Source organism: Molothrus ater, chromosome 7 (genome assembly GCF_012460135.2).
Source record: "Molothrus ater isolate BHLD 08-10-18 breed brown headed cowbird chromosome 7, BPBGC_Mater_1.1, whole genome shotgun sequence".
Taxonomy (NCBI): Eukaryota; Metazoa; Chordata; class Aves; order Passeriformes; family Icteridae; genus Molothrus; species Molothrus ater.
The window spans coordinates 36,058,443-36,085,597 of record NC_050484.2 but is presented as its reverse complement, the minus strand read 5'-3'; the positions used below and the strand labels follow the sequence as shown (position 1 = coordinate 36,085,597).

Here is a 27,155-nt window from a genome sequence, read left to right as displayed (position 1 = left end):
CAAAACACTCATGAGAAAAGAAGAATAAAGGAAAACATTAAGAATAAAGAAAAACATTAAGTGCAGGAAAAAAAGAGAAGCTAAGGAAGGACAGATATTCCTGTAATAAAAGGAGGAGAAGAAACTGAGCCCTTTCCATGGATATTTATTATTTTTCACTTCAGAATAAATTAAAATTATTATTAAAAAAGGGGTTAAAATTTGGCAGAGTGGTCAGACTCCCCAACTTCAGCTGCTGTTCAGTTTTGAAGGTCAGAACCAAACTTGTTGAGATAAATGCATAATGTGGATTATTTGAGTTACCTTTGCTGTCTGAAGGAAACAGATTTCAGAGATCTTGTCTGTAAATGATATAATCTTCAACAGTGCTGCCTCCAGCGACCACCATCGTCAGCAAGGATCTGCACAACAACACCAGAGCACAAAATCAGCCAGGAGAGCTGAACACTGCCTGATTTATTGATTCAAAAGGCACAATTTCAGGCAACACGTGAATTTAGGAGCTGCTGTTCAAAATAAACAGTCACTACATGGGAAGGGATTGGTCTGCTTGAGGAATATGATGATTATTTTGCACTAATATATTTAAAAATACACCTAACTTGGGGAATTCACTGTTATACCAAAATAACAACAGCACGGGTCCCACGAGTTAAAATTTCAATTAAATAAGATTACAAATTAGCATTGAAATGTGACATATTATAAGCACTAATAGATTATGAAAAGTTAAACCACCTCCCTAGGCTGAAATTAAAGGTAACTTTAAGACAAGGTCACAAGAAATGCCAGTTATGATTTTAAAAAATAAAATTACTCAACAACATAACCCCAGAGCACAATTTGTTAGTGCTGCTTTCATATCTCAGCACTGAAGCTATGGAAAGATAAATATAAAAAATTCAATCACTAGAAAACTCATCAGGCCCAAAAGTTTTTGTCTTGTAAACAGTTTTTCTTTTTTACTCAGTCAGCTCCACTCGGTTTAGACTTTCTAAGAGCATGGAGGAACCCAAGTCTAAGCAAAAGAAAACCCTCCTGAGATAAAACCCCTTTCAAACCAACTTCTGCCACAAACCAGCAAGTTATGGAATCCCTGCACGGACACTCTGCTCCTTCTAGAGCTTCCAGAAATGCCAAATCCTGGCAGAGGAAGTAACTCCCATCAGTGTCTGAATAGAACTGCCACAAATCTGTTCCCTCTCCTTCTCCCTGAGACCTGAGAAAGGAATTGGCTGTCCCTGCAGCCACTGCTGAGAATGGAGGGGTCAGCCTGGGGAGAACATCCCAGACCCAAAATGAGCCAGGGAACTCCCAAAAAGCTGCTGGGCAGGCTCTGGAAGCGACCCACAGATTGGTGAGGAACGTCCAGATGTGGTTCAAGGTGGGGCTGAGGGGCAGGAGAGGAATGGGAAAAGGTTTTCTTCATAATTGAAGTCACAAAGTTTCTGTGGAACAGGAGGTGGAAGAGATCTGGTGATGAGCTCAGCATCGCTGAACAACCCAAGCCAGGCCACCAAATGTTGGCGCACTGAGGACCAAGAATGCCTGGAGGTGGCACTCAGGGCTCTGGTGACAAAGTGGGGATGGCCACAGCTTGGATTCCATGACCTTGGAGGGCTTTCCCACCCCCAAAACCACTAAACCCAAACCTTTAAACCCACACCTTGTGCAGCCAAAAGCTACAACCCCTCAGAATCAGGAGTAGTTAAGGTTGGAAAAAGCCTCTGAGATCACCAAGTTCAACCAGTACCACTTTTTGACAGCTCTGTTGGATTGGTGCCCTTTATTTGGCCTCTAACCCCATCATCCTTAAGCCTAACCCCACAAAGTCCAAGGAATAAACTGGTACAGAAGCCCAGGCAGGACCCAACAGCTGATGCCAAACCGAAGTTTGGGTCAGTGGCTCCAAAGAGGAAAGCCCACCTGCAAAAAACTGGGAACTGGTTTGAGAACTGGAGTGAAAATGGCATTTTAAAGGGAGAACACATAATATGGAGCAGCTCTGGGATGATGATGAAATATTTCATTGTGCCACTTTAAACAGATCTTGTTTGCAGTCTTCTGAGTCTTCCCTTAAAGTGACTTTGTTCACATAATTTGGTGCTGAGGTTTTCTATCAACTGTGCTTCAAACCTCCCATTCAGTTCTTAATCTCCCCACATTTTTTTCAGTGCCATGAAAAGATCTGTATTTTATTTTTTTCCACTGACAAGTAAATCATTCTCACGTTGCCTTTTGTGTTAATAGATGATATTTTCTGTTTTCTTTGTGAACTGCACAGCCACAATCCAGATATTTAAACTCTGCTCCCACTGCAGATGTTATTTCTGATCAGATTTAATCATCACTCTCAAACAGAACAACTGCAATAATTGTAAGGGTATCATTAATTTTGTTCTCAAAACCTCTAAGCCTTCTCCAAGGGCTTGGAGCACCACAGCACTGGGAAGAAATTTCTTCTGTGTTTAACCACATCTTTCAAGGGAAATCTGCTGAATTTCTTGGGACTTGTTCATTTTGCTGAATGGCACCCGAGAGCTTCATTTTTTCTAAATATGATTTTATGATCATCACCCTTAGACCAGGAGGAGTCGCTATGACCTCACCTCCAATTACTGGGAATTTATTGATGGAATTAAATGTTTTCTGTGATTTACAGTGTTGACTCCTCTAAGACATTTGTCACACAAATAAAGACAGAATTCCACAGAATCCCAGACTGGTTTGGGTTGGAAGGGACCTCAAAGCCCACCCCAGCCATGGGCAGGGACACCTTCCATTATCCCAGGTTGCTCCAAGCCCTGTCCAACAGATCCCTGTGGATCCTGGACTCCCCTTCCTGCTCACCACAGCCCAGGAGTGCCTGGAATCCCTCTGTGCTGCTCTTCAGGTGCTCCCCGTTCTTCTTTTAAAATTCTTCTCTTTTTCTTCTGTTCTCCAGCACTTTATTTTGAATGTTGTTCCTCTAAATATCCCAGAGTATGAAGAGTTGGTTCTACAGGATTCTGCATCCTAGTCTGGTGCCAACCCACCAAACATATGTCTCTGCTCAAATGGAAGAAACTGTTTTGATTTCTCTTTTTTTTTTTTGAAATTTCTTCCTGGACTGGGGACAAAACATTTCTTTAGATACAACTCAGCATTTAGTGTCTTCTGAGACATGAAACTTCCTATAAATTTTTGTTCATTTATTCCCATGCAATAACTTTGTAGAAGCTGAACTGTCTGAATACGTGACAAGAATTATTAAATGTTCAAAAATTTATTACTAAATCAAAATTAATGTAGAAATTCCTGGTTGGGAGGGTGGGGAGGCCCTGGAATGGAATTCCCAGAGCAGCTGTGGCTGCCCCTGGATGCCTGGCAGTGCCCAAGGCCAGGCTGGATGGAGCTTGGAGCAGCCTGGGACAGAGTGAGGTGTCCCTGCCCCTGGTAGGGGTGCACTGGATGGGATTTGAAGTCCTTTCCAACCCAACCCATTCCAGGATTCCATGATAATTCTCCAATCTCATGGGTGACAAACATGCCTGAGCTTCCTAGAGATGTTCAGGAATGAAAAGAAACCCATCAGCTCAGACAGGTGCAAAATCTCACATCATTTTCTGTTCGATAAGGGAATATTTGGGATGCACCACCACAGAAACACTCCAAAGCCTCTGCGATTTCCATCAGTTGCTGCCTCTGGGAGGTGTTTTTCTTGTTTGTGAGAAAAAAAATCCCTCCAGTCACATGAAAATTATTCCACAGCAAGATAAATGCAGGCAGGAAACAGCAGAATTTTCAATGCATAACACAATATCTGCACAGAGAGTTAGGAGGAAAAGATTTCCTTTTTTTTTTTTTTTTTTTTTTTTTTGTAGTGGGAAATGCAAAGGAGCAGCAGACTGGAAAACACTGTAGGGATCTCTGTATTTTCAGCCCTGGGGGTGCAGAGCAGGAGCAGGACAGGAGCAGGAACACGCAGGAACGAGCAGGGCTGGATTCTCCTCCGAGCTCAGAACCCAGCTCAGCTCCAGAGCCAGCCCTGCAGAAGAAGCAGCAGGAAACCACGAGTGTTTTCCTGGTTTTGTGTTCCACAACCACGCTGAAAAGGCTGCCTCAACCTTTCTTTGAAATGAATAGTTTGAAGTGAGAAAGAAATAGAGCAGGTCAGATTGTTTTTGTCAGAGATGAGCGAGCAAGGGCTAACGAGATCACATGGCAGATGAGTCCACTCCAAGACCGTCCTGAGGAAGAATTCCATCCTGCTTCCCACTGCTCTTTACCACTTCACTGACACCAGCAGAACAGAATTTGCTAATTCCTTACAGAAAACAAGAAGATATTTTAACTAAGAGAAGGATTTTAATTTTAATTTTGCAAATTTCATGGTATTCTAGGGAAGGGCAGTTTTGGGAACGCTGTGCTGTACTCTGCACCGGATACTTGTCTCTAAATTTGATATTTAAGTCTAACTCACATATTATATGTAAGTATTAAATGTACATAAGTATATAGAATAAAAAATGTCTAACTCACATATTATACATAAGTATTATATGTACATATGTATATAGAATAAAAAAATGTCTAACTCACATATCATATGTAAGTATTAAATGTACATAAGTATATAGAATAAAAAAATGTCTAACTCACATATCATATGTAAGTATTAAATGTACATAAGTATATAGAATAAAAAATGTCAAACTCACATATTATACATAAGTATTATATGTACACAAGTATATAGAATAAAAAATGTCTAACTCACATTATAATATTTAAGTATTATATGTACATAAGCATATAGAATAAAAAAATGTGTTTTCTCCATGTAAATAGACAACAGATACTTTATTTTTTATGAATTTATATATTATATATAAATATATATCTCAACATATATATTTATGCATTTACTAATTTATATATTAAATTCAATATTTAAGTCTAACTCACATATTATATTTAAGTATTATATGTACATAAGTATATAGAATTAAAAAATATGTTTTCTGCATGTAAATAGACAACAGATACTTTATTTTTTACTAATTTATATTAAATATATATAAATATATATATCAATATATATTTATATATTTACTAATTTATATATTAAATTTAATATTTAAGTCTAACTCACATATTATATTTAAATATTCTATGTACATAAGCATATAGAATAAAAAAAATGTGTTTTCTCCATGTAAATAGACAACAGATACTTTATTTTCTACTACAGGCAAAATCCCAGTGCTACCAAATTTTAATAGATAAATTTAAGTCTAACTCACATATTATATTTAAGTATTATATGAACATAAGTATATAGAATTAAAAAAAATGTTTTCTGCATGTAAATAGACAACAGATACTTCAATTTTTACTACAGGCAAAATCCCAGTGCTACCAAATTTTAATAGATAAATTTAATATTTAAATCTAACTCACATATTATACATAAGTATTATATGTACACAAGTATATAGAATAAAAAAAGTCTAACTCAGATACTATATGTAAGTATTATATATGTATATAGAATTTTAAAAATGTGTTTTTTCCATGTAAATAGACAACAGATACTTTATTTTTTACTAATTTATATTAAATTTATATAAATATATGTATATCAATATATATTTATATATTTACTAATTTATATATTAAATTTAATATTTAACTCACATATTATATTTAAATATTCTATGTACATAAGCATATAGAATAAAAAATGTGTTTTCTCCATGTATATAGACAACAGATACTTTAATTTTTACTACAGGCCAAATCCCAGCGCTACCAAAATTTAATGTATAAATTTAAGTCGAACTCACATATTATATTTAAGTATTATATGCATATATGTATATGGAATTTAAAAAAATGTGTTTTCTCCATGTATATAGACAACAGATACTTTATTTTTTAGTATAGGCAAAATCCCAGCGCTACCAAAATTTAATAGATAAATTTAAGTCTAACTCACATACTATATTTAAGTATATACATAAGTATATAGAATAAAAAATGTCTAACTCATTTATTATATTGAAGTAATATATGTACATAAGTATGTAGAATAAAAAAAAAGTCTAACTCCCAAAATAATACTAAATAAGTATTATATGTACATAAGCATATAGAATTAAAAAAAAATGTGTTTTCTCCATGTAAATAGAAAACAGATACATTATTTTTTACTACAGCCAAAATCCCAGAGCTACCAAAATTTCTGAGAACCAAAATATTTCTGGAAGAAATAAATCCCCCAGCCTTCAACAAGACACAAACTCCATTAGAAAGAAATCCCATTTATCTTCCAAACATGAATATCACCGTTTTCTTCCTTTCTGCATGACTCCTAAATGCTTTTTGAGCAGCTGATCTGCCTGCAAAGCTGAACAGGGTAGGGAGCACCTGGGATGGGGGTGAAGAAGGGAGAAGGGAAGGATCCAGGAGAGCTCAGAGCCCCTGGCAGGGCCTGAAGGGGCTCCAGGAGAGCAGGAGAGGCACTGGGACAAGGGATGGAGGGACAGGAGCCAGGGAATGGCTCCCACAGCCTTCAACAAGACACAAACTCCAGAAGGAAATCCCATTTATCTTCCAGACATGAATATCACCGTTTTCTTCCTTTCTGCATGACTCCTAAATGCTTTCTGAGAGGCTGATCTCCCTGTAAAGCTGAACAGGGTAGGGAGCACCTGGGATGGGAGAGCTGGGAATGTTCCCCTGGAGAAGGGAAGGCTCCAGGCAGAGCTCAGAGCCCCTGGCAGGGCCTGAAGGGGCTCCAGGAGAGCTGGAGAGGGACTGGGGACAAGGGATGGAGGGACAGGAGCCAGGGAATGGCTCCCACTTTGGGTGGGATTTTGGGAAGGAATTCCTGGACTGAGTTCACTTCCAAGAGTCCTCCTTGCTCTGAGAAATGCAGAGATGGGAAGAATCTCTCATTCATGGAAATTGAACAGGGAAAAGTCAGCTCAGTGCCACGCTAAGAAAATGATCATCCCCGGCAAACTAGGTCACAGGAGTGAGTAGTTTACTAAATATAAACTTTCTTTGTAGTCAGGCAACCACCGTCAGAGTAATGAGATTTACTCATATTTCACCCAAGTGCTCTCTGCACTCAGACTCATTAAAATAACCACCAAGTGACCACTCTCACGTCCCTCACCTCTCAGCGACACAGCAGCAAACTCAACAATCTCAAAATAAAAATAATAAAAAAAAAAGGATTTGGGGGCTTTTTAAAATTTCTAGGTATAAAAAAAAAAAAAACCCTTTGCGTCTCCACTGCTGTTCACCCAAACATCTCCTGTATCCAAAAATACCCTCCCAAGAGTAACTCTCCTCCCAAGTCCCGTGGAGGTGACAGAGCCTCGCTCCACTCCCACAAAACCCTGGTGGCACAGAGAGTTTCAGTGACCTCCTCAAATCCCTGCTATGCTGGTGACACACTTGGAAGGGAAACACCAAATTCCTGTCAGCTCCAACCCTGTGAAGAGCCAGGCTTCTCCCAAAAATGTGAAACCCAGAAAAATGAATGGAAGGGTGAGAACACTCCCTTGTTGTTTATTTTTTTGTGTGTGTGTGTGTTTGAGGAAGAAAAGAGAATAATATTTTTGCAGCCATGCTAGTATCAGTGTGTTTATAACAGGATGTTCTTCCTCTGCTGTTTGGATGGTTCCAAAAATATTCCCCTCTGGTTTGTGGCAGTGGCTGTCACCCTGACAGCGTTTGCTGCCTCCAGGGCAGGCTGTGTCTGTAACAAATCTGCACAGGCAACTGATGCCACACTCCCATTTTGCTAAACTTAGAGCTAAAAACTGAAGGGGATGAATTAAACAACTGTGGAGGCAAAGCTTTCATTTCTGGATGGTTATTTCCTAGCAGGAAACGTGTTTAAAAGCTGCAATGATGGTGCAAGTTGGGCTAAAAGTTCTATTTTTGGTGGGTTTTGAGACAACTGCACACTGACATTTACTATTATAAAATAATTAATGCTCCTGTGCTTTCAAACACTGGGTACCAGGAATGATGACATGGAATCAAAACCTGAAAAGAGGACACTTCAGTGCAGATAAAACACTGACATCTCTTCAGAGACTTCCTTTTAAACAGGAAAAAAAAATGGCAGTGTTGAGCCTCAGTTGTTTGAAGAAATACTCTTCTCCTCCAAAATGAAATTAGAAACATTCAGAAGCCCAAAATGTTGTAAATTTATGAATGTATCAATCCGTGGTTACGCAGCCAAAAGAAAAAAAATGCATCTCTTCAGATACATCTCTTGGTTTATTTTCTGGCTTCTTCCAAGGACAGAAAAGGCAATCAAATGCAACAGAAAAATTGTGTTAATTGGCTGATCTTATGACAATTTCCATTCAACAGTACTTTCCTGTTCTTTTCACTGAATTATAATTATTCAGCACAAAATGCAGAGTTTTAGACCACGTTTCAAGCAGTTTCCGCCTGGTTTTGGGCACTGCCATGGCTGGGGCTGCCCTGCCTCTGCACTGCTCCCTCCTCTCCTGGATATTTTAATTTATTTTACTGCTATCAATGTTTAAACAATAAATTTTGGTGTCATTGGAAGGGTTTCCATGAAATCACAAATATCTTGTTTATTTTTAAGGAAATAAACCTGAAAGTAAGTCTAGAAAAGTATTTCTCTGAAATCTGAGAGTAATAATTAATAGGTTTCAGGGGTCTTTTCTGCATTTTAATTTCAATATTCAGTAAGAACTGTGTCTAATTTCCCAGAGCAAGGAATGTTTTGTGGTCTGTATTTCAACACCTGCAGTTTTACAAAGGATTTCTCTTTTGATGGAACTCCTGGAAACAAATTAATTCATAAGTGCCTCCAAATCCCCCAAGATTTAACAGAGGAATACTTCTTTATATATCAGGACATGTTCAGCATCAAACTGAAATCTAGGAAAAGACTTAATGTAAAATTAAAATGTTTTTAATCCATGTATCCCACTTTTCCAGGCCTACATTCACACAGACCTGCTTCCACCTTCATCCTCATTTTGTAAGGAACACCCACTGAATATTTAAGTTTAAAGTATGGGTCACATTTAATATTTTTTCCTTCTCCATTAAGATCAGATTTATAGCACTGCCATAATTACAATGCTTTTAAAACAAGCCCGTACACAAATATCAAATTCTGATTGATTAAAATCAGGAACAAGGAATATAATCTTCCAAAACTTCATTCCTTCCTTTGGCCAAACTTAGATCAGCTGCTCTTTAGCTGATGATTTAGGAGCATCCACAAATGACATCAGGAGCACTTTAGTTACACCAATCTAATTTAATAAAAAATACCTTGAGAGATGATTGTGTTACCAACAGAAAGGAATTTATCTCCCTTTTCAGCTGCGTGTGCAGCTCATCCAGATCAGCGCCTGCAAATCACCCCTGGAAACTTCACAACACTCCTCAAATGTAATCATGGACTTTTTCTTAATAGCAAATTTATTTGAAGCCATGCCCATATTCCTTCCTTGTGAAATGAAGATAAAATCCTATTTCCTCACAGCTCACTCTGCTGCCTGCTGGAAAAGCAGAGGGTTTAGGCACATTAAAGAAAAAGTCTTAATAGGTTTTTGCCCCTCTTTATTTTTTATTAAAATAAGGAAAAACATGATTCTGGGTGGGCATCATGGTTTTTTGGGTTTTTTTTCCCAGCAATCTGTGCTTTCCAAAGCTCAGGAAGCCACAAGGATTCCCACTGGCACAAATCCCTGTTTCAGGCACATTCAGTCAAAGCTCTGCCTTTACTCTGCCATTCCTTCTGATATTCCTGCCCTTATCAGTTTTGTCTCCATCATTACTCTTTCCATCTTATCTTTAGTAAAAAGAAAACCTTCCAGGAGAACTGCCTGCTCCTCTGGGGGCTCAGAAGGCACCACTATCACCGAGACATCTCCACAACAGCCACGTGGACAATTAAACCTGCAGCAGATAACAGCACAATTCCTTCCTGCCTGCCTCAAACGAGGGTTGGAATTTTTGAATTTTTTTTGGGGGGGGGGGGGGGGGAGAAAATGACCTTGTTCATTTTTCCAGCCATTTCCCTGGAGAGCCACAATTGTCACATCCCTGTTTGTGTCACCAGGAGGAACCACCAGGGCTGTGCTGCCTTCACTCCCTCAGGATCCCCATGGATCAAGGGATTTGTCTGATTTTTGCCTCTTCCCAGCCTAACTGTGGAAAATCTGTTTGGATGAGTGCTGGGTTATGGAATTAATGGACAGCACAGGATGCTCTCCAAAAAAAGGAAATTTGGAGTGTCTGTGCTGCCATAAAACATCCCAGGACAGCAAGGAGGAGTTTGAGCCCAAAGATAAAGCTGTGGTTTAAATTTAAAAGTTTCTTCAAAGTTCTTCATGTTTTAAAATCTTTTAGCTTCTAATGGTTATTTGGGATAGGTAGAAGACTGGAAATACACACGTGGGAAAAAGAGAAATGCAAAACAAACAACTCCCCCCAAACCTGAACTTATTGGAGATTTTGTAGAATCCATCTAAATCATCCCTCCCAATAAAAACACACAAAAATCTCTTTTATCTGCTCCATTTCTTTAGCTCACAGAGACGACACCACAAAAAGAGGAGGTGTGGAGAGGGAATAAATGGGCAAGAGGAAGTGGGCAGAACTCTGTCCAACAGTTTGGCTGCTGGAGAGAAAGGGAAATTATGCTTTTCAGGGAGGTGTTGCCAGTTTAACTCCTCAGTTTAAACCACCAAAGCAATTTTGATCTGCAAGAATTTTATGCCATCAGAGACAATACTAAAAGTTTTCAAGGAAAGGCATCAAAAGTTTAGCCAAGGAGTATCCACGTCAAAATAATGATATTGTTCAAAACTTTCAGCTATTTGACCCATTTAAAAGTTTAAGTTTGGGTGGTTTCTTTGCCACCCATAAATATGCACCCTCTTTTTGCTCCTACAGAATTATTCTAATCTCAAATTAATTAATTCCACTGCTGGAATTGTCATCCAGGTCCTTCTTGTGGTAAATACAGCAACAGCATTTACAGGCATTAAAAACAAACTAAAAAAGCAGAACACTCCTACAAAAGCTTAATTCCTTCCCATCTTCCTCTCTACATCTCAACCCCAGCTTGGTTTTTACTCTTATGTTTTTCAACTTACCTAAAACTAAATTCTCAACTACCCCAATCTCTCTGTTCCTACCAAGTCCCACTGAAATCAGTGGAGGAAATTCTTTACTACAATAAAGATTTCTTCACTATAAACAGCATTCTTTACCACGGGGAATTAAACAGCAGAATTCTTTACTCTGTAAAATCAATCCTTCCCTGGCAGGGTGGGCAGGCCTGGCACAGGTGCCCAGAGCAGCTGGGGCTGCCCCTGCATCCCTGGCAGTGCCCAAGGCCAGGCTGGACAGGGCTGGGAGCACCTGGGACAGTGGGAGGCTGTCCCTGGAACGGGGTGGGATTTAAGATCCCTCCCTGTGTGTGGGAATATTTAAAATCAGAGAGTTTTGGGAAAGCTGTAAAAGGTAGGCTTTAGGGATAGTAGAACTGTGATTAGAGTTAAGTAGTAGACGTAAGATTTGTTAACAGAAAAATTATGTAAGAAGTAGAAAAGTAAATACAAATAGAAAACTGGTCTGTGTATTAACATTTGTCTAGAATAACTCTTTAAGTTACAGAAAAGTATATTTAGCAAAATATTAAGAAGTTCTAAGCTTAATAATGGAGGTTTGTGTACTGTATTTTAAGGTTTACAAATTCAGCACATCTTTTATATTCCTCATTCTCCCACAATTCAATCATTTGGAAATTTTGACTTAAGACCTTAAAACCAGCGAGACTTTTTCGAACAATAACTTGTAACTGCTATCAAACATAACTTGTGCCCTTTAAGCTCACTAGACTTTCACAACTTGTTGTAATATAACAATACTTAATACAAGCAAAAAATAGAACTATAAGTTAAATAGAACTACCGTCAATATGCTTTTGCTTTGTGTGATTGGCCAAAAAACTTTTAAACTAAGTTGTATCACTGAGTTCTTTGTCTGCAGCCCGGGATGTGAGCTGCTGGCATCTTCCCACTGTCACCACCATGTCACCAGAGTGACACTAAAAAATAAAACATCTAGAGATGCATTCCTCAGCAGTCCTGTCCTGTCTGGGATTTGTACCCAGCCCCAGCCAGCAACACCTGTGGAACACCCCAGTGCCTGCAGCTGCTGCAGGTGCCCAACACCCCCAGAGCCCCAGGGGCCTGGTGGAGCTCTGAGGCGTCACTGCAGCAATCCAGGGATGCTGAGGTCCACAGCCATGCCTCAAAAATGTGATGCATTCTTCTGTATACCCAGATGAGATTCTTTTACACTGAGCGGTTAAGCTGAAGGAAAGAAACAGGAGAAAAATGAAAAAGCAAACAAAACAAAAAAAAAAAAAAAAAAGAGAGAGAGAAAAAAGAAGGGCCTTTGTCCCAAACCAGTTTTGCCCTTGCTTTCCTTGGAAGAATCATCTAAAAAGCCATGAGTGCTGCTGAATGCTCTTCCATGACATTTAGTCTTAATCTTCTCTTTCTCCATTTCACTCTTTATTTCCAGCTCTCCAGCCTGAGCATTTCCCTGTTATCTTCCCCTGTTTACAATGCCAGATCCAGGGAGGCTGTTAAACCCTGTCCTGCAATTCCCCCCTCTTCCTCTTTCCATGCCATTATTCCTTAAGAGACCACACAAAGCACATTCAGGTGCCTTTGATAAATAAGGCAAAGCAGCGTTTTAGCCCTGAAGTAGGAATCCTAAATCATGTGGCTGGAATCCCTTGGAGTGAGTGTCCATGCAGACATGGCCATAAGTCATAAAGCAGTTACATCCCTTCCAGGGCATTGCACCGAGCTCCTAAAATGGGATATTCGTGTGTCCAGCACTCACCCTGTGATCTGTGAGCCTCTGGTACTGAAATTGTAAAAAAAACCCAGGTATTTCCTGAAATCCCTGATTTTGGTAGCCTGTGAACAGCAAATAATGAAAGCAGGAATATACACTAAATAATCAGATATGAAAATATACATTGGATATCAGCAGGACAAAAATCTCATCTCAAAATCCTCTTCACAGAAAGTCTAAAATGTTTTTTTGCAGTGTAAAGTTAATATAGAATGATGTGGCTTTATAGGAAATCAACCTAGATAAATGTTTATGTGTTTGCAGATAATCCTGCCATCCAAAACCAGTGTGATGGCAAGAAATCCAATAGTTAGATGCAGAAAAAAATAATTAGCACAGAGTAAATGTAACTTTATGATCGATGAGAAACTGATGCCACATTTGTGCATTTTCACACTGCCTCCTGTTCCTGCCCTGCTCCTCACCCTCCCCAGCACTCAGCACCAGGAGCTGAGCCTTACACCTGACTTCCTGCTGTACTAATATAATCTGAATTAATTTGCTAACACACTGAGGCCAAAAGGCAGGACAGAGGTGGGGCCCTGTAAATCCTGGAGTGGTGCCAGGCCAGAGTGACCCCCCTGTGCTGATCTCCTGCCCCATCACCTCGTGATTCCTTTATTCCATGGAAAACCTACATTTCCTATGGGCTGGGATCACAGAATGCACCAGCTGGAAAGGAGCTCTGGAGGGCTCCAACCCAAGCTCTTGCTGCAGGGAGGTCCACCTTGATCAGGATGTTCAGGCCATTCTCAATCCAGTCTCACGTGCTACAAAACCACAGATTTTACAACTTCTCCGGAGTTTTTATTTTCCTTGTACCTAACTGCAATGTCCTTTTCCCCAAGCTGTGTCCCATGCCTCTCCCTGAGCACATCCAGGACACGTCTGTCCCTGCCTTCTCCACACCCTCCTGGAAGAAATGCACTTTTGTGATTGCCCCTCCCCGGATGACAACCAGCTCTGTACCCTGAGTATCACCAAAGCCACACCTCTCCTTCACATCCATCTTCCTGACAGAAAACGGGCCCCATTTACCATGGAAATGAAACATAAACATGCAGGAAGACTGTCCACGAGGTGAGCAGGGGAAGTTTAATAAATCTCCTTAAATCCAATCAACAGCTCCATTTAGACATTTCAACTGCTCCTTCCCCTGCTCACAGCAACTCCACACCTTAGCATGCAAACAATTCTCACTCAAACTGCCAGCTCAGCAGGGGAAGATTTAAATCTGGATTTTCTTGTCCCATAACTTTTCATTTCTTGGTTGTCAAGGCCTGAGATACTCTGAATTGTGCCTACTGTAGGAGCAAGAGATACTGCCAACAAATCTTAATACCTCAGCAAGATTTTCCTTCTTTCTTTTGTAACATAAAGAAATGGTTTTCAAAGCAAGTTGAGTCCTTTTAGGCAGCTGAGGTCAGAGTGCCAGTTTGTTGTTGAGTCACTGCTTTCTGCTAGGAAAAGGCACAGATTCCATGGATTTCTCAGGAATTCTATCACTTAGTATAAATAATGCTGTAGTTTTATCATCATAATCTTTGGGTTTAATGTGGTTAGAAGGCAAAGTTGCTTCCTGGGTTAGCTTTGTGCTACCTGGACAATTCCCCTTTTCTGCAACACTCATTTATATTTAAAAGCTTTGATGAGATGGATAATTCTTGGAGTATTTTCTCCAGTTTAACAAGTTTCTAAATAAGATTCTATCACAAGGATTTACTGAATTACTCCACAAGAATGGCACTGTTCCTTGCTGAATGGGAATTCCCCGTGGAAAACAAGGGAGTCTAAAATAGCTCCAAGATGGAAATCTCTCCTGTGTCTCCCTGGCTGCTCTCACCTGCCTCCTTCCACATCCCCAGCATGCCCTGAACCCACTCCAGGCTCTCTGAATAACCCACTCCAGGCTGCCTGAGCCCTCCCCAGGCTCCTTTCCCAGCCTTTTCCATCAGGTATTTCCTCAGTGTCTCAAGGACAGTGACTTGCCCAGAGTGGTTGTGGATTCCCCATCCCTGGAAGAGTCCAAGGCCAGGCTGGACAGGGTTTGGAGCAACCTGGGATAGTGGAAGGTGCCAGACACAAAGCCCAACAACATGAGACAGATTTTTATCTTTAAAATTCAGAGTGTTATTAATTTATTTTTATGACTTTTCTGCCCCTTACCTCCCTCTTTAAGCCTTGTTCTGCAGCCCCAAATCCATCTCTTCCCTCTGACCAGAGTTTGGGCTCCTGAAATTTCTTCATTCCCCCAAATTAAATCACATTAATCTTTCCCTCTGTATTCCCTCCATTGATGCAAGTCCTCCTCATCATCCCTTCTTTTCTTATGTATGTCAATGAGAATCTTATAAACTAAGAATACATTTTAGCCTGGTGATAATTCCTCACATGAGGCACCCCCTGACCTCCTCCCCCTCCAGCTCTCCTGTCCAAACTGATTTGATCTTCTGGCTTTCATTTTCTCTCACTGATCCAGCTGTGCCACAGGTGGAAAAGCTGAGATGTGCTCCATCCCTACTCCTGCACAGGCAGCATTTATTTCCTTCCATGGAACTGAGGGCAAGCTTGGATCAAACAGGCACTGGGCTCTCACTAAAACTGAGCAACAAACAGGACACAATGTTCAATCTAAATTTTACAATTGTATAAGTGTAAAGCAGAAAAAAATATTCAACTCAAGTAAAATATTTGTGTGGCAAAACTCTTCTGCAAAGCTTCACTCAAAGCATGATTTGAGATGGAGTCACAATCTTTAACCTCTGTGTATTTGAACCACTAAATTTTAAATTCTGGACTGTGTCCTCAGTTAAACTCCAACAGCCTTTAAGGAAGACAAAAAAAATTCCAAAAGCACAACAGAGAAAAGTCAACACGAAGTTTAGATCCCACAGGGACTATTTTAAACTTAATATTTCCACGATCCCTCTTTTTGGAGTTTTCTTTGCTGAAGAAGTCACGGACTGCTGCTGCATTTGGGAAAAGAAACTCCCTTTCCATGAGCATTTAAAACCAACATGAGTAGTAAACCTAAGGTAAGGCCTGGTACACGCATAAATTAGAGTCCACAAAGTCTAAAGATAACAAAGAAATTATTTGCTACAACTTTTAGGGCAATTATGGGGACTGATAATTACATTATTTACTATTTTGAGTGATTATATATCTTAGAGTTGTTTAAAATATGTGAATATGTAGATTGTAAATTTGTGCTTGCAAATAAGAAAGCAAATAAATGGAAATAAAGACAATAGATATTTATTGGTATTATCTGCTTTATAAAAAATAGGTAAAAAATAACTGAGGTGTTGAAAAAATTGCAAAGTGTGTTCCATGTCAAGGCTTTGGGCACAAAGTGAGAGCAGACCATTGAATTAATGAAGAAAAAGTTACAAAGAGGCAACAAAAAATATTATCTAGCATGGATATTGAGTTGAGAGTAGAAACCCAAATGAGTTACAAGTCTAGACAAAGTAACTATTTAGAATATTTATAAAAGGACCAAAGACTAAAGGCAGATTCTCCGTAGGCATCAGGTAACTTAAAAATGGGCTTTAAATAAGAAGAAACTGTAGCAAAGTGAGCAAAGCAGTTCCATAAAATGCTGCAGGAACAGGTGAGGCAGGAAAAGAAACACCAGGAAAAAGGCAAACATTCCCTAAATCCAGAGCAATCATTCATGACATTCGTCAGCTGCTAAAGAGCTGCTGAAAACTCAGAATTGTTCTTCAGAAGAACTAAGGAAATTCCAAACCATGAGCTCCAGGGACAAACCCCCATGGAAACAACCAACCAGACATGAAGGAGAGTTTCTTTAGGGAGAACATCAAGAGATGACAGCGCGCAACTTCCGCTGCCATTCCAGATGGTTCCATCCTTGGAGTCACACTCCATGGGAATTCCAGCAGGAGACACCCAAAAGGATGCAGCAGAGCCCCAGGAATGGCTCATGGGACAGGAGGAATTTGAGGTTGTGGAGATGCATCCAGTGGGGACCCTGTGACGGCACAAACGCATCCGGGTGGCCGCGATCCCACCGGAGCTACGGATTCCGTGGTTGGGATCACACGGAGCCATCGGGGGGAGCAGAGCAGGGCTGCCAGGGGAGTCAATAAATCACAGCTCCAACCAGGCTGAGCTCCACAACAGCCCATCCAACTGTGCACAAAGGGAAACCCCAGCTGGGAACGGCACCTCCAGAAGGACACCGGAGAATCGCACTCATCAACCGCTCCCAGCGTCCACATCCCAGTTCAGCCTTTTCCTGCACAAAACTGTCTGAGAATTCCTGAACTAGCCAGCTTGAGAATCTGCCGTTGTTTAGAAAAATATGAAGATTTTCATCAAAAAAAAAAAAAAAATCAGGATTAATAATAGTAATATTCAGCAAATATTCCTTATTTGCTGGTGAATTTATGTAGGGTCTACCAGGAATCTCAAATGACATCATTTACTTGTGGAGGGAAAAATAAAGGGAGAGAGAAGGTCAATGTATAGCCAGTGCAGATGGACTTGATTTAAACTGGACTTCATTTAAATGCAACCTCTGACACCTGCAAACATCACAATATCCTCATTTGTATCAGCACATTGTAACCCAACGGCAAAGATAATGTAATAGAGGGAATTACTTTGTGTCTAAAGATTATGAAATTACAGAATGCAAAAATTAATCTAAAAATGCTTTAGTTGACCAAGAATTCTTGACTTTAGCCAATGAAAAATTTAATGAAATTAACAGATTTCTCCTCAGTAAATATTTTAGATTTGGCAATCTATTTGTGATTGGCAAAACCTCATGTCCACTCTGCAGGAATTCTTTTCAAAAGCTACTGAGAAACGGTGTCAGTTTTCAGGATGCTGTCCTGGACATTCTCTGCTCTGCACCACCACACCTTCAATTCCATGAGCACAATACTCAGTTTAACTTTCAAACACAAATGTTTGGAATACAAGAGTTGGCAGTGAAAAGGTTGGGTTTGCTTGTTTGCTTTATGAGCTTAGGTCATTTTTTAAAGTGTGGACAAAGCCACCAGGAGATATTTAGATACCCAATACCTTTTCATAAAATCCCGGAATTATTCGGGTTGGAAAAGAGCTTGAAGATCATCCAGTGCAACCACTGCCACCACTGTCCCATGTCCCCAAGTGCCACATCCACGTGGTTTTTAAATCCAAGAATGGGGATGGGGCTGGACAACCCCTTCCATGAAGGAATTTTCCTCAATATCCTAAACTTCCCCTGGACCAGCTCGAGGCCATTCCCTCTTGTTCCTTGGAAGGAGAGGCCAACATCCACCTTTTATGAGATTGCTCCAACATCCTCTAACAGTGCCACTTTTCAAATGTCATCCTATGTGAGGAGTTAAGGGCACATTGATTTTAGATACCAAACACTGATTCAGATCTATAAAAATGGAAATGTTTATGCAGATGCATCATCTACCGTTTATTTTGATATTAAACCATAATTAAAATCATTCAGCTCTATGAACCACAGCAACCTTCATCAAAATCTCAAAGTTTATTTTTTTATCTAGGAAAGGATGAAGCTAAAATTATCCCATCACAACACTATGGGTCAAAACTCAACCACTATCCAGAACTCCCTGCTCCCAAACTGACATGATTTTATAGGAGGCAATGGAAGGACACGAGTGGTTCTGCCCTGGAGATGGCTGGATGAAGCCCTAGGATTTTAATCACAGATTTTTCTTCTGTCACTGAGTGTTTTAATTACTTTTAACAGAGAGTTGAGCAGCAGAACTGAGGTGATATCTGTAGGCTAAATCTCTCTTGGCCTGCTGAGTGCTGACTGGGCTGTCTGCCCTGAGCTGGGATGGATCCTCATCCCGTGAAGGTGTATCCCAACAGGTTGGATCAAATCATCAAGGAGTCCTGGAAAATGCCCCATTTTAATTTGCCCAAGCTTGCTGGGGAGAAGCTGGAAGAAAAATTCAAGATAAGAAGGGCCAGTGACTGCACGTCATTTTTCCACATTATTTTTGCTGCTGTTGACTTTGGGTTGCAGCAGCACCTACCCAACAATGATCCTGGACTCCCTGCTGGACAATGAGGAGGTAAAAACCCAACAACCATCACTCAACTTGTGCTCCCCAACTATGGACCACATCACAGAAATGGCTGGGGTCTCTACATTGACCATGGGCAAAAATTACAATAAAAACTATCTCAATGCCACTGGGGGGTGTTTTATTCCTCTCTCCCTGTAATTTTTGTTTTATTCCGTCCAATTGGTTAAGAATTTAAATAATAGAAAAAAATCTGGTTTCAGGCTTGAGGTCCATCTCAGACACCTGCAGCAGATCCCTTAAATTGGTATTGGTCCCACAATTGCTGCCTCCATGAAGAGCTGATGGGGTTTTTTTAGGGAATGTTGACTTATCATCTATCCCTTAATTAGAGGAAAAAAAGCTTTCTAAATTCTGAGGGCTGTTCCAATTGTAGTCAATCTAAACAGGATCCCATTTCAATTTCCCATACTAAATTCCCACATCCCTTTTAGAGCTGCCCAATTAAAGCTGCATAGAAAGATGAGTGGCCTCAAAATGGAAGGGAAAAAAAGCCATTTTTAAGGATGCTTTATCATCAGTGATAAATAGAACTACAAAAATAACTGTTTGGGCTACACACTTAATTGTGTAACATTTTCTACTACATATTTTCACCTGTAGTAGTTTGGTTTCTCAAATCAGGAAAAAAAAAGGTTTTTTTTCTCAATTCAATGTTTTTCTTCAATTTCCTCAATTGCTGACTACAAACACATAAAAGTTCATGATATTCTTACTTTTTCCTTTTTTTTTTAAATCCACCACTATATTTATATAATATCCATTATTATATAAAAATAGAATACAAAACAAGAACGAGCCATCTTAGCCAAAGTCCTGAATGCTAAGTTAGAGAAGAAGTTCGAGCGCTGGAAAATCTTGAATATGGTATTAAAATCCTTAAATATGGTATTAAAATCCTAAAATATGGCATTAAAATCCCTAAATATGGCATTAAAATCCCTAAATATGGCATTAAAATTCTTAAACATAACATCAAAATCCTTCAATTTAGCACTAAAATTCTTCAAGATGGCACGAAAGGAAGTTTAAACGCGCATTTCCCTCGGTGTGCTCTAACAGGGCTGTCTGGGCAGGTCAGTCACTTTTAAGGCTCAACCATGTTTTTCTTCACGTTGCTTCTCAGAGAATTCAGTGAAAGCTGCGTTCTGCATTAATCCCTGAGCTGCCACCAGCTGCCAGCCCAGCAGCACCCCCACGTCCCCACAAACCATATGGCCCCGAGCGAGGCCCTTTCTGCTCGCAGCTGCTGCCTGCGGCACCAAAAGGCCCCCGGGGCTGCCAGGCTGGGCAGGGCTCTGTCACCAGGGCCAGGGGCCACCTGGCATGGCCAGGGGCACACAGGGGGCTGCTGGGCACAGGGATATCCCTGCTGGGCTCAAAGGTCCTCCCAGCATAAGGGACACAGGGCTCTGCTCATGGGCAGCTCCTCTGCTCTGGAGATTTTTTGGATGTTGCTGCTAGAGGATGAAGTGGGTTCCCTTGGAAGTTCACAGCTAAAGCAGCCTGAGCTCTCCTTGTCACTCCCTGTGTCTGTCAGGCCTGGCAAAGGTGTTGGGAAAATCCCCTCAGCTGCAGGTTGGGAATTGCAGGCAGCTGCTGCTGGGCTGTGCTCCAGCCGAGAGAGGAGCAGGGCTGCAGGGCAGGGCAGGGCACTGTCACTCTCTGTGCCCCTCAGGTGAGACCCCACCTGCAGAGCTGCCCCAGCCCTGGGACCCAGCACAGGAGGCACCAGCTGTGATCCCAGGCAGAATCATGAGCTTCCAGCTCTGGGCTGTCCAGAGGGACCTGGAGCTGCTGGAGAGAGCCCAGAGGGTCCCATGGAGCTGCTGCAGGGCTGGAGCCCCTCTGGAGCCAGGCTGGGAGAGCTGGGAATGTTCCCCTGGAGAAGGGAAGGCTCCAGGCAGAGCTCAGAGCCCCTGGCAGGGCCTGAAGGGGCTCCAGGAGAGCTGGAGAGGGACTGGGGACAAGGGATGGAGGGACAGGAGCCAGGGAATGGCTCCCAGCGCCAGAGGGCAGGGATGGATGGGACATTGGGAATTGGGAATTCCTGGCTGGGAGGGTGGGCAGGCCCTGGCACAGGTTCCTCCATGGCTGCCCCATCCCTGGAATGTCCAAGGCCAAGGCTTGGAACAACCTGGGATAGTGGGAGGTATCCCTGGAACAAGATGATCTCTAAGATCCCTTCCAACCCAAAGCATTCCATGATCCTACAATAATTCTATGACTTAGACACTTTATTCCTTACAAAGTTATGCAGAGCTGGAAGACAAATCTGAGCTGTTCATGTCAAACAAGGCACTGCATGTAGGGCTGAGCCTTGTCTTCCTTTCATCTAAAAAAAAAAAAATCCGCCCCAACAAACCCCAAACAAATCATGTTGGAACTTCTCTAATTACAAAATCAAACATGAAATTTCTCCTGTGACATTTTCAATACTTGCAATGATGAACTCCTGTGATACACACGGAGTATGACAGAAAATCATTCTGCAAGTTCACAAGTGATAAGCTCCCACCCTTTTTGGCACATCTCAGCTCTGATAGCAGTCAATTTTTTCCTCATTATAAATGGGAAAAGCAAAGATATCACGCAAAGGCCACTTAAAAGCAAAACAAAATAAAGGAATGCAAATTTATATTGGTGTTATACAAGTGCCAAGAAAGCTCCGAGCCTGCTGATCTTCTGTTTATTGCTCGCATGTTCTGCTCTTTGCCTCAGCCGTGTGTCTGCAACACTGAAAACTTCAAAAAGTGTCTTTTAAAAGCTGACTTTGAATCCTTGCGAGCGTGAGTCAGACATAATTTACATGGCTGAAATTTCACCGAGCCACTTGGAAATTACAGCACCACAAACCCTTGTCAGGGAGACTCGCTCGCAGCCTCTGCCTGTGCTCAGCTCCTGTAATCCCGAGCCCTCTCCCCACAGGAATAAATTTCACATTCTATTCAGAGTGACGCAGGGCTGCCATCAGTCACTTTTGCAGGCACAGATGCGGGAGGGTGGGATCAGGAGGGGAGCACAGGGGAAGGAAGTGAGAGCGCTGGGAATCCGGCTGAGCCGCGCGCGCCCCGGACCTTTCACCACGGACCATATGCTCCCCTGGCATCCCAACACGTCCTTAACAACCACACAACCTTTTCCCACACTCGTTTTGTGCAGCCAGACTGCTCCAAACACACCTCCTTTTTTCAATTAGCCACGCAAACGTGGCAGGGAGCTCGCAGACCCCCGGTGCCTGTTAATGACGCGCCGAGGGAAAGGGCTGCGAGCTCCAAAACAGCTCCCACTCCTGCCACAGCCACTCCAACACGGGGGACGCAGCAATGCTGCCAGGTTTGGGCTGGCAATCAGCAAAAATAACTCCACTGAAAGGAATCCAGCCCTGCCACAGCTGCCCAGGGCACTGGTGGAGTCCTGTCCCTGGAGGGGTTTAAAAGCCGTGGGGATGTGGCACTTGGTGGCTTTGGCAGAACTGGGAACGGTTGGGCTCGATGGTCTGAGTCCAGCCTAAGTGATCCTGATTCTGTTTTCCAGCCTAAATGATCCTGATTCTGTTTACCATCCTAAGTGATCCTGATTCTGTTTTCCAGCCTAAATGATCCTGATTCTGTTTTCCAGCCTAAATGATCCCGATTCTGTTTTCCAGCCTAAATGATCCCGATTCTGTTTTCCAGCCTAAATGATCCGGATTCTGTTTTCCAGCCTAAATGATTCCAGCCTAAATGATCCTGATTCTGTTCTTCTACCATGTTCCTCATCTTCCTTGGGAAGGGATCTGCAGGGTTTTCTCTCCCAGTCATTCCTCTGAGATCGCAACATTCGCTCCTCCTGCCCACTGACATCAGGAAGCACCAAAAAGAAAGGAAAAGCTGTTTGCAAATAATAAAAAAACAAAGAGAAAGAACTTCCATCCTTCTCCAAAGGCTCCACAACTCCCAAAAAGTCCTGGAGATGTGTCAGGGATCCAGAGCCCTCCAGGTGAGGCGCAGACACTGAGGATTCTGATAACAAATTCTGATTTTTTTTTGGAGAAAAGCTGTTCTCATACTAAGATAAGAATGCATCATAGTTACCTGTCGAGAGAGGAAACACAAATAAGGGGTATTTGTAAAGGATGGGCTGACTCTGAAGATTTGAAGAAGGGGCAGAAAAATACAGGGTTTTTTGCCTTTTTAAAGCCCTGGTGTGTTTTATCTCCTGTAAGACAACAATTAGCACAGCTCTCAAATCTGGGCAGACTCAAGTTCTTCACCTGAGCACTGTTCACTCTTCTGACAAACTCAGAGTCCACTAAAAAATTACCAGTTCTCTGTCCATTGGAAAAGTAAAGGGATATTTGGGGCACTTTTTTTGACAAACCTGTATTTTGAGACTGTTGACTCCCCATTTTCATCTTTTTAAATGAATAATACATATCTATCTACAACGTACTTTTACTCAAAGACCAAAATTTAAAAGATGTTAAAATTAAAAAATCAGTATATAATTTCGGTATCCTGAGCACTAAATTAATGTTTTAGTGAAAACACAAGTTTTCACTAAAACATTAATTTCTAGAGATAATAAATAATCTTGTTTGAGACAAATTTTTTTTGCTTACTCTGTTGATACCTGGTATTATTTAGACAGCATAGTGACAACCATGAAAAACATTCTGCTTTCAAAGTCTTTTCTTAGATTTAGATCCCAGTCATTAAAAGTCTCCTGAATTGTTCTTCCTTACTCTATTTGTAGCACAAAAATGCTAAAGAGCAGCAGAAGTTTCCCTTATTATTTTTTGCTGTTAATTCCTCTCATGAGTACAGTGATCTGCATAATGATGGTGCTTAATTATTGCCTAAAATCTTAATTCCCCCTGCCCTTTATCAGACCAATCCCTGTTTGTACTTTTAGCCCTGCCCAGGTAATTTCACATGGTGAATTTAACATCTCATCCATGATTTAAAAATATGACGAACCCACAAAGCAGCATGGGTATGCTCCTGCTACCTCCTGAATCCATTTCAAAATTCCCACTAAATTCATTCTAGAAATTCCTATTTATTACCCAGACATGACAAATGGCAACAGGACACGCCTACCACAGAAGGCTCTAAAATCTCTTTTATTTGACTATAATTCAGGGCACAAGGAACATAATCTTATTTTCAGAGACCACGGCAGGGACAGATTTCTAATCCCAACTCTGACACTGACTTGAGCAAGTTATTTAATCTCTCTCTCAGCTGCCACTTGGCAAATGACATATTTTTTCTTTGCCTCTTAAGTACAATGAAGATACAGCAATAGATACAGCCTTGAAATCATTAAAAAAAAAAAAAAACAAACCAAAACCCAAAAAAACCAAAGTATCACAAAAGATAAAAACCAAATCAGGTGCTCTGAAGGTATCATAAAATAATTACAGCAAAGAATAACAACCAAAGGATATTCAGAAATGAAGCTTCCCTTCCTACACACAGGTTTTTCCAAACAGTATAAAAATCGAGATGTTTGTCTTAATGTTCACATTGCCTGAAGGAAAAAAAAGAAAAATCAAACCCAAAAAAACAACCTTACAATTTTTTTTCCTGCTGCTGCTTTGCCATTCAGGGAGGTTTGAGGCAGAAGCACTGATTCTGTTTGTATTCCTGGAACTCCAGGCTGCTCTGGCACACATTTGAAAGGTTATCTTTAAAACCAAAAGAGTTCAAAATTGATCTTTTCAAGCTAAAATGTACTCCTGCACGGATGGGGCTGATGTTGCACTGTTTAAAAAGAGAGAATGAGCAAGTGCTGGTGTTGAAATTCTGTTCACAGAGCTCTGCCCACTTGTGTCTCCCTCCCTCCTCCCATTTTTTACCTTCCCGTGGCCAAGGCAGCCCTGGCATCACCACAGAACTCAGCCAAGATTATTTTCGTCATGTAAAGTATCATTTACATAATGTCTAATTAAGCACGTGACTCCAGCAAAGAATCCACATTCCCCCTCTCCAGCATTTCACAAAAAAGCTCTGCCCAGCACCTCCAGATCGTTTAGGAAAGCTTACAGTCGATTTATTCTGTGTGACACTGGTAAACAAATTAATGTGGGATTTAATTGCTTTGTCTCCTCAGCTCGGGCTTGCTTTTAGCAATATTTATCTGGAATTATTATCTACAAAGAAAATAGATTGTAATTGAGCTTCTAAAACTGATGGTGGCTTGGAGTTGACAACTGTCACCATTATGAATCTGAATTTCACTTCAGGGGAGAAGAATGCTTGATCAAGTATTTCTGCAAGGAAGGCTGGTTTTCTGCTGTCTCATGTTTCCTGCAGTATTGTACTCACATGCAGGGCTTTTTTTTTTTTTTTTTCCTAGAGTTATTTATTTATTTATTGCATTTGTATAAACCACTCTGTTTCTTTCTCCCAAAGCAGACCAGAAATCCATCTTTAAGCAACCTTTTTTTTTTTTCCCTCTAGTGAAACATAAAATAATCAAATCTCTGCAACACCTGATCCATAACCAGCACCGAGAAACAAACAAAACAACTGAAGTAAAAAAAATTTCCTTAATCATGATTATACAATTCCTACTGCCTCAGCAGTATTAGCAGAGACCATTAAAAAACCCTAAATACAAATATTAGTGTATAAAATAGCAATAACCCATCTGGCTTGCATTAGCTAAAGCAAAGTTTGGATGGTGGAGAGCTGAAAAATGATGACAACATGAGCTATGCACTCCTGAAAGACCTATACATTTCCCAAATTCCTATCTGATTACAACATATCTCACAGCTCCAGGAATTCCACACACAAAAACCCCTCTTCAGGTAGAAACCACCACTCTGACATTGCCTCTGTGAAGCAGCTTCAGCAGGATAAAAATAAATAAATTTGCATATTTAAAACTGAAGATACAAATAAGGAACGAATGTCCCAGCCAGGACAGAATTAGCTTTTAAATTCTGATTTTTACCTGAAGGCTTTTTCCCTTCCTATTTTGAGATTTACAGCAATAAAATGCATTGAAATCTAGAAGTGAAAGTTTATTTTCTTTAAGGAGAAGAACCCATGCAGGCTGGAGGATGGGAAAGGAAGTAGGCAAAAAGAAAGATGTTTGGATATTTGCCAGTGTGAATATGAATGACTTCAGTAAACCTTGGTTATTTTGGACTGGAAATGTTTTCTCTTTTTAGGACATAATGACCATAGCCTGGAATTGCTGTGGATTAGACACGTGGGCATGAGAAATTGCTTGGGAATTGCACTGGGGAGGAGGCCAGGCAGGGATGTGAGGATGCTGGCCATGGAAAAGAGCCCAGCTCAGGCTTTCAGACACCCACCTATGCTCAGGTAATGGCACCACTGACATCCTGTAATTAAATATTTGATGAACACAGGCATCCACGCTCATTTTCCAGTTCCTAAACCCAGCAAGTGCTGCTGCCTCTCAGGAGCAGGCACAGCAATAAATCCCTCATGTGTTACCAAAACAGCAGAAGAGCCTTTAACACTGGATCCTCCTGTACTGTCCCTGCTCTGGGGTGCCTGGGGAAGAAAAGAGGGACAGGGGAGGAAATGCCCTGTTCAGGTGTGGCTGGCTGAGCCGAGGCTGCAGTGGTGAGGGACGGACAGACAGACATGACCCAGATTCCCTGTCCCCAGCCCGGCAGAGGCAGCACAGAGCGAGTGGCTCCAGCGTGTCCCAGCCTGTCCCTCTGCAGCTCTGGGGCTCCTGTGGCTCAGCCTGCTCCAGGCACGCTGCAGGAATCCCAGAGACTGCTGGAAGGAGCCCAGCTGAGGTGAATTTCTGGCCATTTCCAGGCCAGCACTCCTTGCAGAGCCACTTGAGGACTGAGATGAAGAGATCTGTCTCCTAAAGGCTCATGGCAGAGCTCCTCTCTTCCCATTTCCTTTGGAGACCTGGCTCTGCTCTCCATGAAACAGCACAAAGTGACTGGCAGCTTTTTCATTTTCTTCTTCTCTCCCATCCCCAGCAATGATCCCACACCTAAGTGCTGCTTCCCACTGAAGGATTGTGTCCTTAAAAATGCCAAAATGCTGAAGCCCTTCCTTAAAATATTAAAGTTCCTGGGCCAGAAAAGGCAAGGAGAGGGAAAGATAAGGAAGGATGAAACACTCTTCTCCCTTTAAA

General features: G+C 41.2%; 1 protein-coding gene across 3 annotated transcripts in view; it reads right to left on the bottom strand.

Moving 5' to 3' along the window:
* MBD5 (methyl-CpG binding domain protein 5) overlaps positions 1-27,155 on the bottom strand; it is a 127,611-nt gene that overhangs the window by 80,515 nt on the left and 19,941 nt on the right. For all 3 annotated transcript variants that reach the window (XM_036386466.1, XM_036386464.1, XM_036386467.1), the window contains exon 2: positions 304-401. The gene's annotated coding sequence lies outside the window, so the exon portion shown is untranslated. The remainder of the gene's footprint in view (positions 1-303; positions 402-27,155) is intronic.